At 35.0% G+C, this 13,354-nt stretch overlaps 1 non-coding gene across 1 annotated transcript; it reads right to left on the bottom strand.

Moving 5' to 3' along the window:
* Window positions 1-10,420: 10,420 nt before the first annotated feature.
* Window positions 10,421-10,527, bottom strand: LOC120890941 (U6 spliceosomal RNA). The gene has a single exon (XR_005735416.1). It is a non-coding gene; the product is annotated as a U6 spliceosomal RNA (small nuclear RNA).
* Between the last annotated feature and the right edge of the window lie 2,827 nt (window positions 10,528-13,354).

A 13,354-nucleotide genomic window follows, 5' to 3' on the forward strand; every position in this document is an offset into this window, starting at 1 on the left:
TTTGCTGATAAGTGGAAACTAACCCAAAATAAGGGGGACTATGTGAAGAACAGATATTCATTAGATTAGACAAAGAGGAATGAAGGGGAGGGAGAGGGGATAGGAAAAGGAAAGACAGTGGATGAATCCAAAATAATTTTCCTCTGTACATATATGAATACACCATAGTGAGTCCCACCATTGTGTACATCCATAAGAATGGGGTCCTAATTAGAATAAGATACTTGTATAATTATAAGAAAAATTAATTCTATTGTCATGTATAACTAAAAATAACCAATGAAATAAAGTTACCTATTAATCCTTGTTTGCTAAAAGTTATGATATGAATGAGACTTGAACTTTTTTAAATATTCTTTTTTAGTTGTAGATGGTTACAATGACTTTATTTTATGTATTCATTTTTATGTGTTGCTGAGGATCAAACCCAGTGCCTCAGATATGCTAGGAAAGCACTCTACCACTAAGCCACAAACCCAGCCTGAGACTTGAGCTTTAATAAGTGATTTTTCTGCTTATATTGATAATTATATCTCAACATAAGCATGCACAGAAAAATGAATCTAAAATTGAATACTTACTTTTTGTTAAAAATCACTGTTTTTATTCCATTCAACTATGTATCAATATTGAGTAAGGAGGATATAAAAATTGGAATATTAGATTATTTAAGTGGAAAGTAGGCTCTCGTTGAAAAACTTGTGTTATTAGAAAATTATTAAGTTTTATTTTAGGTTAAACCACTAGGAAAGATATGTATCCACTTATATTCCAGAAAGCTGTCTGCAGAGGAGTTCTGATCTTCCCTTGGTAACCTAAAGTCTTAGATTGTCTGCAAAAATGGATAAAATCATTCCCTTCCCTGTACCCATGCCTTTTTGTAATGTGACTTTGTAACTCCTTCCATTAAGAAGGAGTTACATAAAATTTCCCCACTTCTTGGATATGAGTTATTCTTGAACTTCATTTGATCAATAGAAAATGGCTGAAATAGTGTGTCATTTTCCAACCTAGGTCTGAAGAGGCTTTACATACTTCTGTTCTTTCTCGGTACTCTGCCCAAGTACCCGATGAACAGTTCAAAATAGCTTTCTGGATGAAGACAGGCATATGACCTTTGCTGACAGCCGGCTAAACCGAGGAAGTAAAACTATCTAGTAGCTAACCTGAGACTGACTAAAAGGCATTGGTCAGCCCAGCCAAGAGCAGAACTATTTATTTTGAGTTCAGACAAAATTGCTGATCTATAAAATCATCAGCTAAATAAACAGTTGCTGTTTAAATCAACTGTTTATTTAGCTGATAATATTTGAAGCTGATTTATTATTTAGCATAAACTAATGACAACATCTGTATAAAATATTAGTTTGTTATTAGCCCACAATTTGTTCATTAAGCCTGTCAGTCACTCATTTTACTAATATGAAAAAAAAATTTATATGCCAGCCACTATTATATGCACTGAGATTGAGCCCTACAATACCAAAAACAATATACTTCTGATACTGGTAGAGGAGACAAACTAAACAATACAAAAAGAGAATAAATAATATTCTAGATGATAATTGATAACAAAGATGAAAACATTTTAATTTTATGTCATATTTCCAGGGAGCACTTCATTGAGAAGTTGACAGCTGAATAAAGTCTTGGATGAAGTATAGAAGTAAATTATGTAGATATTTAAAAGAAGAGTATATCACATAGAGAAAATAGTAAATGTAAAGTCATTAGGCATGTTGCTACCCAGTGCACATTTTTAGGAGATTCAGAGGAGAGTACATAGTAGAGGAACAACAATAGAAGGTGATATCAGAAAACAAGAGGCTGAATCCTATGTCAATTTACTTTAGGTTTTATTTAGTATAATATTAGAAACCTTTCAAAATAGTTTTTTGTAATTTTCTTCTATATCATTGGAATACTCTGAACAAGGACATACTATTAGTTGATTTCAGTTTTAACAGGGTCATTCTGAGTCCTCTGCTGAGAAGAGACTAGAAAAAAAAGAAAACACATCAAGGAGATAAATTAGGTTGCTATAGCAATATAGAAGGACTGAGGTCTGGCAGTGGAAGTGAAAGACAGTAAAATTCTGGATATATCACATTTTGAAGCTAGAGCTAAGTGGATTTGGCTGAATGATTTGGCTTTGGTCTGTGAAAGAAACAGAAGAGTCAAAGATGACTCTGGGATTTAGTCCAAGAAACTGGAAGACTGGCATTGTCATTAACTGAAATGAGGAAGGTTTCTGAAATGTAGCAGATTTAGGTGACTTTAGCATATCCTCAGCTTTGATATGCTGAGTGTGAGAGTGTCTGTTAAACATCCAGTGAGATGCATAGAATACACAGCTGGCTATGTTAGTCTAAAGTTCAGAGGAGGGTTGGGCTAGAGACACTCATTTGGGAGTTACTCAGTATACAAAAAGTTTTTAAATACCTGAATTATTTACAGAAGTGAAAGGGACCGTGTACTGAGAACCCCTGAGTTTGAGTTTTCAGATCTGGAATATGAGGAGAAATAAGCAAAGGAGATTGAAGTATAGCCAGTGAGGTAAAAAGCAAATTCAGTTTGTTACATCCTGAAAACTAATCAAAAATAGTATTTAGAGGAGGATGGACTACCAACTGTGTCAAATGCTGCTGAAAAGTCAATTAAAATGAACACTGAGTATTGATCACTGGATTTAACAATATGGGGCTGATTGGTAACCTAGAGAAAGCCAAATTAATGAGCAGGTCATGGCAAAGCCTTTCTGAAGTGGAAATAGCTGGTGGAGCCAAAACTGTTGAAGAGTTTTGCTATAAAATGAAAGATAAAAATTAGACATAGTTGGAACAGGAATTGGTGTCAGAAGTAATTTTTTTTCTTTTTCTGTTTTTTTTTTTTCTGAGAAAAATAACAGCATGTTTAAATATTGGTGAGAAAGCTCCTGTAGAGGGAGAGAAATTGGTGATGCAGGAAACATGACACTCATTTCTCCCCTCTGTAATAAGAATGCAAAAGGAACCTTGTATTTTCCATTACAAATTTTCTTTCCTTCGTTCAGGGTTGAATAGCCAAAGGGGAAAAATGGGAATGAACTGATTATTACAGCATACTAATGAGGGAAGCACATTTCTGGCTTGGTTAAAATGGCCAACAGCAACTTTTCTTTGTGTTCCAACTGTCTTCATGTAATAAGAGAAAAAATATAAAGAAAAAACGGGGTGGTGAGAGGAGAGAAAAATGAACTAAGATTTTCTGGCTCTATATTTTCCTTGCCCCTCATACATTCAGATTTCATGCTGCACAGCAGTTACAACATATATGCTAAGGCTGTGATGCTCAGGCTGTATTCCAAGCCTCTGTGCTCAAAGGAGCTATAATGTCATAGTAAATGATAACATGACTAGGTATCTGCATGATTTCACCCCTACCCTACCTTTGGCTAGTTTTTAGGATAACTAATATGCAATTATAGTCAAATACTTTGAGACAGATGGGACCCATTGAAGCTGTAGAATAATACTATAATGATAAAATTATCTCCTTATCCAAGCTGCCCCGACAGTGTCAAGGGATACAGGATGAAGCCATAAGCCTGGGAAGTAGGACCATCAGCCTGTTAATTAGATAGCCAGGACTTTGCTTCTGACTCAGCTGCTGACTCACTCTGTCCCCAGCAAGTAATTTTGTCTCCCTTGGCAATATCATCACTGCAACAAAGAAAATGATTCTTGTCTTCTTGCATATATTGACAATATAAATTCAGAAGCTCCAAAAACATGGAAGGAAAAAGGCTTAAAATTCAAGGTATAATAACAACAGTGTTTTTCTTAAAATAACAGCAGTTTTTTTTTTCATCTTATTCAGAATACAAGTGGATAAAATACCATTTTTTTTTCAGAATGACATCAAGCCATCCACCAATAAAACTCTCAAGTGCTAATTTCAAGGTTTTCTTTTTTGGTAGGCAGGAACTAATGTGTAATGAGGGAGACATTGGCTAAGAAAGCTTTCCCCCCTCTGGTTCTGCAAAGATGACAGCTGACTACATCAAAACTTACTGATAACATAGGAAAGAACTTTGGGATATTATGTTTCTGGTGAAGAGAAATTAATGGTTGATCAGCTCTAAATACCTCTACAAACCATAAACTTCATTTCATTCTAATTGATTTTTTTCACAGTTCTATAGAACACAGCTATGTCAGCTCAGAAGAAAACCCACATTCCCTCCAGGAAGTTCAAGTCATTAAGTTCATTTCTGAACACTGCTTTGGCTTTATGAAACCTTCCACAAATTCAAGAGTACTTTTCTTTTACTCTTCCAAACCAAAAGGGAATATGCTATTCGTGCATCTGTTTCCGTTTATTCCTTCATTAATTTGTTTAACAATATTTTTTGAGCAGCTACTATCTTCTAAGCCCATTGCTGACAGCTAACATGGCCTTGTCTTCATGAAGCTTACCAAACTACAAAAGGAAAGGGATGAACTAGATTTGAGATATTTTGCATGAGAAAGAAAAGGAAATAAGCATTCAGGGGAGTTTATATCCCTGTTCATTTCCATGTGACTTTTGATACCTTCCCATGAAGGAAGTATATACTTCCTTTCCCTGTTGACATCAGGTTTGGCCATGTGATTGTCATTGGCTGGAGAAATATGATTCAAACTATGCCAGTTTTAAGTATAAGTTCTAGTAGGTAGCATATTGTTTCATGAACCCTCTTGCCTTTTCTGCTACCAAGAGGGTTATTGGTCCCAGTTGGGGGGCTGCTTCTTAGCATAAATCCAGGAAGGAAGAAATCATGTGGAAGAGTAGCAGAATTGCAGCCAACATGCAGTGCAAACAAAAAATTAACCTTTATCCTTGTAAACTAATGAGATTTGTTCATCACTTCTTACCTCAGCAAAACAAACACAGCTTTCCATTCTTAAACTTTATCAGTTCTGAATAGATTGGGCATTTAGATTCACAGATATCTTGATACAGAAGTATATTCTTTTCTCCCCATTGCTAGTTTGATCTAGTTTGATCTTTTCAGTCTCACAAAGTGAAATAAATGATATCCCTACCCACCTTTAGTTTCTTCCCAAGTGTCTGATAAATAGGAAATTCTTGATCCCTTTGAGACAATATGAGATATCATTGATTTTCTAATTATTTCCACACTTTCAAAGTGCAATAACCTTAATATCGAAGAGAGAAATGTATTGAGCTTTGAGTGATAAAATTTGATATATATTTCTTTTTATGAAGTTCATTGACATAAGACTAAATCCATGCCAGTTTCTAACCAATGAGCCATTTCTAGGGGGTTATTTAACCTGCAAAAATTGCACACATCTGTAATCATAGCACCTCAGGAGCCTGAGGCAAGATAGCAAGTTCCAGAAGATACTGGGCAATGTGATGAGACTCTGTATTAAAATAAAAAATTTAAAAAGTGCTGGGTAAGTAGCTCAGTAGTAAAGCACACCTGAGTTGAATCCTTAGTACTGAAAAGAAAGAAAGAAAGCACATATTGAAGGAATAAAATCAGGAGTAGATCTGATGGGTGTTATAATAAAATATTCTATTTTCTCTCAACAGAATCCTTATTAGGTAAATGTATTTTAGTCCTAAAATTAGAAACTATTATGTTAACTTTTTCTGAATTTGTTCTTATATGGAACATTATAAGAACATTATATTATATGGAACATTATATTCAATATTAGGCCTCAAAGAAACTTTCAAAATTACTTAGTTCTGGCCTCTTATTTTGTGATTAAAGGAAGTGGTATAGAATAATAGATAAGTTACTTAATTTAAACATGCATAGTGGTTCATGGTGAAGTTAAACCAGCCCTACTTAAAGGATATAGAAATGACAACCCCCCAAAACTGTGGACCCAGAGGAAAAGGGAGGAGGAAGGCAACCATTAATCCTCTCCTAGTAAATCCTTTCCCAATAACAATGGGCCCCTGAAGGAAAAAAAACAAACTTTCAACCCTTCCAGGGTTTGATCCCCAGCATCTTCACCAAAAGCAAACAATCATCCCTTCCCAACCATAGTGGGTCCTGAAGGGAGGAAGTAGATACTCAAAAGCTGGGCCCTGGACTTTTACCCTTTCCCTTTGCCAATGAGTCCTGGAAGGAGAAAAGCAAATAGAGAAGCTCTGGGTAACAATAGATCCCAGAGGAAGAAGATAAGCAGTAAATACCAAGTTCTGAGCTTTTCCAGTGACAATGAATATCAAACTTTTTAGAAATTTTTTCCTGACTGCCCAAATGGACACATTCTGCCTCAGTCTCCAATTAATTCACCCTCACTGTAAAGTATAAGACTCATACGCCTTCTATAACCTGTGGCCATTTTCCTACACAGAACATGAGCCCCTCCAGTGCCTGATCTATTGACTCTGCTGCAAAATAAAGGAAAACTTGTGGATCCATTTGAGGTCTGCTTCCATACCCATTATTTGTGCTTCTATAATGGTGCCGAAGCTGTGTTGGTTATTTTTTCTTACACTACTAACTTCTAAGTCCACATTTCTTTTCATTGTACTGTACCACCTCCCTCATAGAGTGTTGTACTAGGGACCATATAAAACTAAGAGGACTACATATATCAGTTATCTACTAAATATTATATATATTCCCATTTATTCCTCAAAATAACCCATTTTATAAAGTAGATTAATGTACTTTACAACACTAGAATTGATAGTAAATGACTGAGTCAGGAATTGAATGTAAATCCATCTGTAGAATCAGTTTTCTGTAGCACAGACAAAAGTATATAATATTGAGATGAGGGGAAAACCAAGGATAGTATCAGTAATCATACAAAATTATTTTTTAAATCAGCACTTTAATAAATGTATCTATCACCTTAAGTTCACTTGAAAAGTATCTCACAAAACTTATTAAACTCTTTTAAGTCTCTAAAATTCAGTTTAAAAGTCTCTGGCCTCCTTTGGTCCCACTATGCATTAAACAGACAATGACAAATTATGTGAAACTATGAATGACAAATTCTAGAGCCTACAAGCCTCTATCTCAGAAGGAGCTGTACTATAAGCATATTCTGCATGCTACCATCCTCCAAACGCTGCTACTAACCAAAACAAAATATTTAACAGGCATGGGTAAAAGAGCAGAATTATAAGATCACAATAATTCTGAGAAAACTTTGAGAATTCTTTCAGTATACATTGTGCCCCTTAAACTGCATTAGAATTTGGAGCTCAGCTAAAGAGGAGACTCTGAAGGTTTCAATCTCAATTCACATAATAACAAAGGTCTCTACTTCCAGAGGCTCTTTTGCCCAAAGGATTCTGCCTAAACACTCCCACAATGGCTTGGCATGAAGCTTTAATGGATATTAACTCATGAAATGACTCTGTAACTCAAGCAGTTGGAAATGTTTTATCTGACTTGGCCTAAGTATCATTAACACGATTGTGCAGAGTAAGTGAAGAAGAAAATGTAGGTTGATGCTAAAACCTTTCAAGTATGCCTTTCTCCCATTATCCAGGTGAGGTTATATGAGACGCTGTCAATCTGAATAGCACCATTTCATTACCCATGTGCTTTTCCATCTTGCTTACTTTATTCTCTGGAGAGCCATATTCAAGTTCCCTGACAACTGCTGGTTGTGCTTCACAACTAGCTTGGTGCTTGAGCAAGGTGCACATGGGTTAGCATGGCCTGTAGTACACTAAAAATGCCATGAGGTCATTTAGTGTTTAAGATCATGATCCCTGGGAGGATCATGGGAGAGCAGTGTTTAATTCCCAACTCTGTCCTTTATTAATTTTCTGACCCTGAGGTATATCATGTAACACATCTGAGGCTTTGTTTCCTTTTGTGTGCACTGTGGTAAGAAATAATACTTATATCTCATTCAGCTCTGCTTTGCTGTGACCAAAATACCAAATAAGAGAATCTTAGAGGAGGAAAAGTTTGTTTTTATTCAGAGTTTCAGAGATCTAGTCCATGGTCAGCCAATTCCATAGCTCTGGATCTTAAGTAAGGCAGAACATCATGGCAGAAAGGTGACAGGATGGATAGACCATAAACAAAAAACATAATTAAAAAAATTATATAGTGTGAAAAAAGATGAAAATACTATGGAAAAATAAATTATAGACTAGAGTAGGCAATGGGTGGTACTGGGATGGGGATTTGGATAACAGAGGTTTACTTTTAAAACTAAAATGGCTAGGGTAGGACCCACATTAATAAAGTCTTAGACAATGTTCTCTATTATAAATGAAAACAGGGAGCCATTGTGGTGTACTGAGCAGAGGAGTGACATGGTGTGATTAACCTTTTATTGAAAAGGATAATTTTTAAGAACATAGATCATAAAGGAGCAAGAGGAGAAACAAGGAAATCAGTGAGGAGTCTATTGAAGTGATTCAGATAACAGATGATGGTGGCTCAAAATATTAAAAGAGTATGATAACACTGGATAAACTAAGATGTAGTCAGACTATAGATATTTTTTTTTTTGTGTGTGTGTGTGTGTGTATGTGTGGTAGTGCAGATTGAAACAAGGCATGCTCCACAGCTGAACTATACCACAAACCCGGCCTTTTTTTGTATGGAGACAGGATCTCATTAAGTGCCTGAGACTGGCCTTGAAGTTGTAATCCTCCTGCCTCTGCCTCCCAAATCACTGGAATTGCATGCATACCCCACCCTGCCCAGCTGACTGCAAATAATGTTATAGGTGGAGGAATTCAGTGTTTTGTCCTGAGTAACAAAAAGGATGGAATTTCTGTCCAGTGAGATGGGAAAGGCTTTCATAGAGCAGATGAATGTGTGGGAAAAAAGATCATAAGTTCAGTTTTCAGGCACCAAGTTTGAGATGTCTATTATAAACTCAAGGGGAGAAATAGAGTAGGTAATCAGTGATAAGGATCTGAAATTCATGAAAGAAGACTTGCTAAAGAAATAAATTTGGATATGGTGAGCATTAAATAAGATTATATATTTAAAGAACTAAAAACTATGTGACATATAAAGAAAACTCAATATACATTTGATTTAAAGTGTTTAATCATAACAGCAACAATTATAATTCTCATTATCTTCATAGCAAAGTCCCCAGAACTTTGTAGGCTTCATATGTGTATTGAGCACTCAAAAAGCAACACTTTAAGTTATGTTTATATGGTGAGAACACAATGAAGGATGTAACCACTATATATATATACATATATATATATATAAATATAATTATTTTTGCTTAAAATGCAATTTTATTAGTTGATTATTTTTAATTTTACAGATATTTGTTGAGAAATAAATGATTCTTCAAAAATAGCTCACATGCAAATTTTTACTCAAGGTTTATTACTACCTGCTTCATACGGATATAGCTGATCGCCAACAAAACTTTATAAAAATAGCCAGTAGATCTGATGGCCATATTTTTTCTATCTCTGGGAAATAGTTTTATTAGTTTATGTCTTAGTTCTACCTTATATAGCAAATCATCATAATCATCATAGAATGAGTGACTGAAACAACAAACTTTTTTTTTCCTCACAGTTTTGGAGGCTAGAAATCCAAGATCATGGTTCCAGCATAAACAGATTTTGGTGAAGACCCTCTTCTAGGTTACAGACAATGTGTCCTTAATCAGGAGAAAGAGAGAGAACTAGGTCTTTGTCCCCTTATAATGGCATTAATCCCATTCATGAGGGTCCCACCCTCATGATCTAATTACCTTCCAAAAGCCCCACCTCCAAATACCATCAAACTGAGGGATAAATTTCAACATACAAATTTGAGAACACAAACATTCAGTCTGTGACAGTTTATTTTGTTTTTATACATATTTATTTTCCCACTTCTTTCTTATGATACTAGGGAATTTAACCCATTGAGCTACAATGCAGCCCTTTCTTATTTTTATTTTTATTTTGAGACAGGATCTCAAAGGCTGGCCTTCAACCTGTGACCCTCTGGCCTCAGCCTTCTTCTAAGTCTCTGGGATCAAAGGAACTGTGCCTGGCCTGTGTCACTTTCTTGTACAAAATTTAGGATAAAAAAATATACCACTGCTCTATATGTTGAAGCATTACTTTGTATATTTTTGATATCTTTACAAGGTCTTTGGAAGCATCTTCATTTTTTTGTCTGCATTATGTTCCATTATATACATAAAAGAGAGTTTATTTAATCAATCCCCTCTTGATAGACTTTTATATTTATCTAATCCTTTATAATCATCAATAATATTTGGTGGAAAACCTTGGAAATACAGAACTTCATATGTGTCTAGATATGTTAGAAGCATAGATGTCTAAACTTCTGATTGTTGGATCAAGGGATAAACACATTTGCAATTTTGGAAACTATTGCTGGATTCACCTTTATGGGGATTTTAACATTTTCACTCTGAGTACAATACATGAAAGTGCCTGTTATAAAATTATGAAATGCTTCATGAATTGGTGTGTCATCTTTGCACAGAAGCCATGTTAATCTTCTCTGAATCATTCCAATTATAGTATATATGCTGCTGAAGTGAGCACCATGAAGTCATTTTTAATTTAGTAATGGATGAATGCTTTTGGGTGGCATGTAGCCAAAGACAGGGCAGACTATAAAACTCCTCTTTCCATTTAACCTGATGTAGAGAGAGAGAGAGAGAGAAAAAAAAAAAGGTTTTTCTGGACAGCTGCAGGCTTTTTTTTTCCTGGAGTGCTGGTTGGAGGGGAGCCATGACACCTAAGTTTCAGCAATACATGATCTGTGCTCTATCTAATAGGTATATAAATGGTCAGAGTGATGGAAAGAGTTAATGAAGTTGCTAACCTTTGAGCAGTTGTACACAAAGATGGAATTCTTGCTGATTGTAAAATAGCTTTGATACATAGAAGTTGCTCTTCCACAATAAACCAACATGGATTGCACTAGGATTCAGTAAAGAACAAGGAATGCTGAACAGATAGTTGATAAGAGGAAATTTGGTTAGGACCAAATAAAGAACTAATTAAAATTAATGATAGACAAAATTTATCAAGCAGAGCTGTATGATGGGTACTTTGTCAAAGAATATGTGTGTGTGCATGCATTCACTCATTTAATTATTGTAAAACCCTATGACATATTGTTATTATATTTAGTTTAAAGATTGCTAAACCAAGACAACTTGACCAATGCCATGTGAGTACAGATTTGGCATGTGATCTGGGCAGCATGGGAATTTTTCTATTTGGTTATTCCCACTTGTGGTCTAGGTGGGAAGATAATTCTAGAATTGGGTGAGAAAAGGAAAGTGCATCTTGACAGGATTTAAACTCAGGCAAATGGAGTTTTTCTTGACTTCATGATGAAGTTGTTCAAGATCTATAGTTTTTTTGACTTTATGATGAAGTTGTTCAAACATTAAGAAAGAGTGTTCTAAGATGATAGTTGCAGTAACATTCTGGTACACAAAGTCAAAGTCATCAGAAGAGGCCAAAAGCACCCCTTGTATGATGGGCTCTGTTCAGCTGCAGGTGGCTTGGGCTATGCCTGCTTTGTGACTCTGAAACAAATATTTGGGATTTATGCCAAAGAAAAACACTTCAGAAACCACAGGGTTTTGCTGATCTGGCTTAGAGGTTGAAAACTTGAATTGTTATTCAAAAAACTTAAAGTTTTGTCTTATGTTTGCCAGTTTGGTTTACCCTCATTAGCCAAATGAGCTGCCTTTGCCATCTTCTTAATCTTTGTTGTTGGTGAAGAAAGCCTGAATCTCTGATCCCAGCCATTGTTCAGCAAATGCTTTAGCAGGTGGCCAGAGAAAGAGGTTTTAGTTATGGTATTCATAATCTAGAATAAGGCATTTTCTCTGCTTTTTTCCCACTCCAAATAGCAGAGGGCTACCTGCTTTGAGGTTATAGTGTTCAGGTTCTCTCTCTTGATTAGAGAACTAGGCTGAAAGAATGAATTTTTTTTAAAGGAGCTATAAAATGACTGTTAGTTAAGCACATATTACGTGCTTATGTGTACTAAGTTACCAAGTGCAGTTTACATGCATCTAATCATCCTAATGATAGTATAAAGTAGGCCTAATTCTTATCCCTCCTTTGCAGATGAAGACACTATGACTCAGAGATTCATTCAAGATTTGAAACTGCCTGACTCTAAAAATTGTAGTGATAGTAGCTAAGCTATACTGCAGTCTATAAATACTACAATTTGTACAATAAAGTTGAATGTTCCTTTGTCTTCTAGATTGATTCACAGATCATGGCTATTACCATTTAAATTCACATAGTTAAGGCTTGGTACTTTTTCCCCCCCCAAAAATGATCAAAAGACAAATCTTTCTGGAATTATGTCAATTCAATACCCTTTCCCAATCCAATCCTCTTCCCTTGTATGATGTCCATGAAGGTACATGATATGATTAAAATAAAATATAAAACTCCAGTATTTCATTGTAAATGAATCACAAATAGTTAAATATCAGAAATTTCATTTGGTTCAAAACAATAAAAAGGGATGTGATACATGATAAATACAAGGGGGAAATACAAGTTGAGGAGTTTCAGTAGGTGGTTGAAGGTCCTTGTCCAGAGAGCTGTAGTAAAGTGGAAAGTATATGGTCTGAATATTGTGGTATTATCTCAATGAATTAGCGTATAGAGATTGAATTTTTTGCCCATTTGGAAAAACTTTGACAGGCATGTATGCTTTGCCCTCTAGGTTCTAGGAGAAATCATAAGGATCCTGAGACTGATTGACTATAGCATATGTTAAGCACTTCTTGAAATAAATTTGAATATTCCATGTAGTTGAGTGTGTGTCTTCTACATGTGTCAACTTGGGGAAGGTAAGCCTTGCATACAAATAAATTTGGATCTAAGGTACTCCTGTTAACCTGTCTCAGCCTCTTATTTTCATCAAGTTCTTATCTCAAGTTACATTCATGTTGTTTTTGTTTAATTTTGTTTCTATACAGAAAATAACTGTATAAGAGTAAATACATAGTTGGTCTTTTATATTTTTATATCCCCAAGCAGCTGGTAAAATGCCTGCCATTTAAAAATTATTTGATAAATGATTGATTGAAAGAATGAATGATTTTATTGCAAGGATTCACTGTAACATGTCTAAACCCAGCAGATAGATATTAGGTTCTTTTAAGATATATGTGATTACGAACACTGGTGAGATAAATATTCTTATATAGTTGAATATTTGATTATGTTCTTATGATGGTTTTTTCAAAGGTATTTTTTAATCAAAGGTTTGTATTTTAAAGCCTTTAATTCATACTGTCAAAATATCTTCACATTGTTTACTTCCAATAATCATCATATATGAGAAGGTCCATGTCCCCTATACAATGATCAATACTGGATATTA

The sequence above is a fragment of the Ictidomys tridecemlineatus genome, chromosome X (assembly GCF_052094955.1).
Source record: "Ictidomys tridecemlineatus isolate mIctTri1 chromosome X, mIctTri1.hap1, whole genome shotgun sequence".
NCBI lineage: Eukaryota > Metazoa > Chordata > Mammalia > Rodentia > Sciuridae > Ictidomys > Ictidomys tridecemlineatus.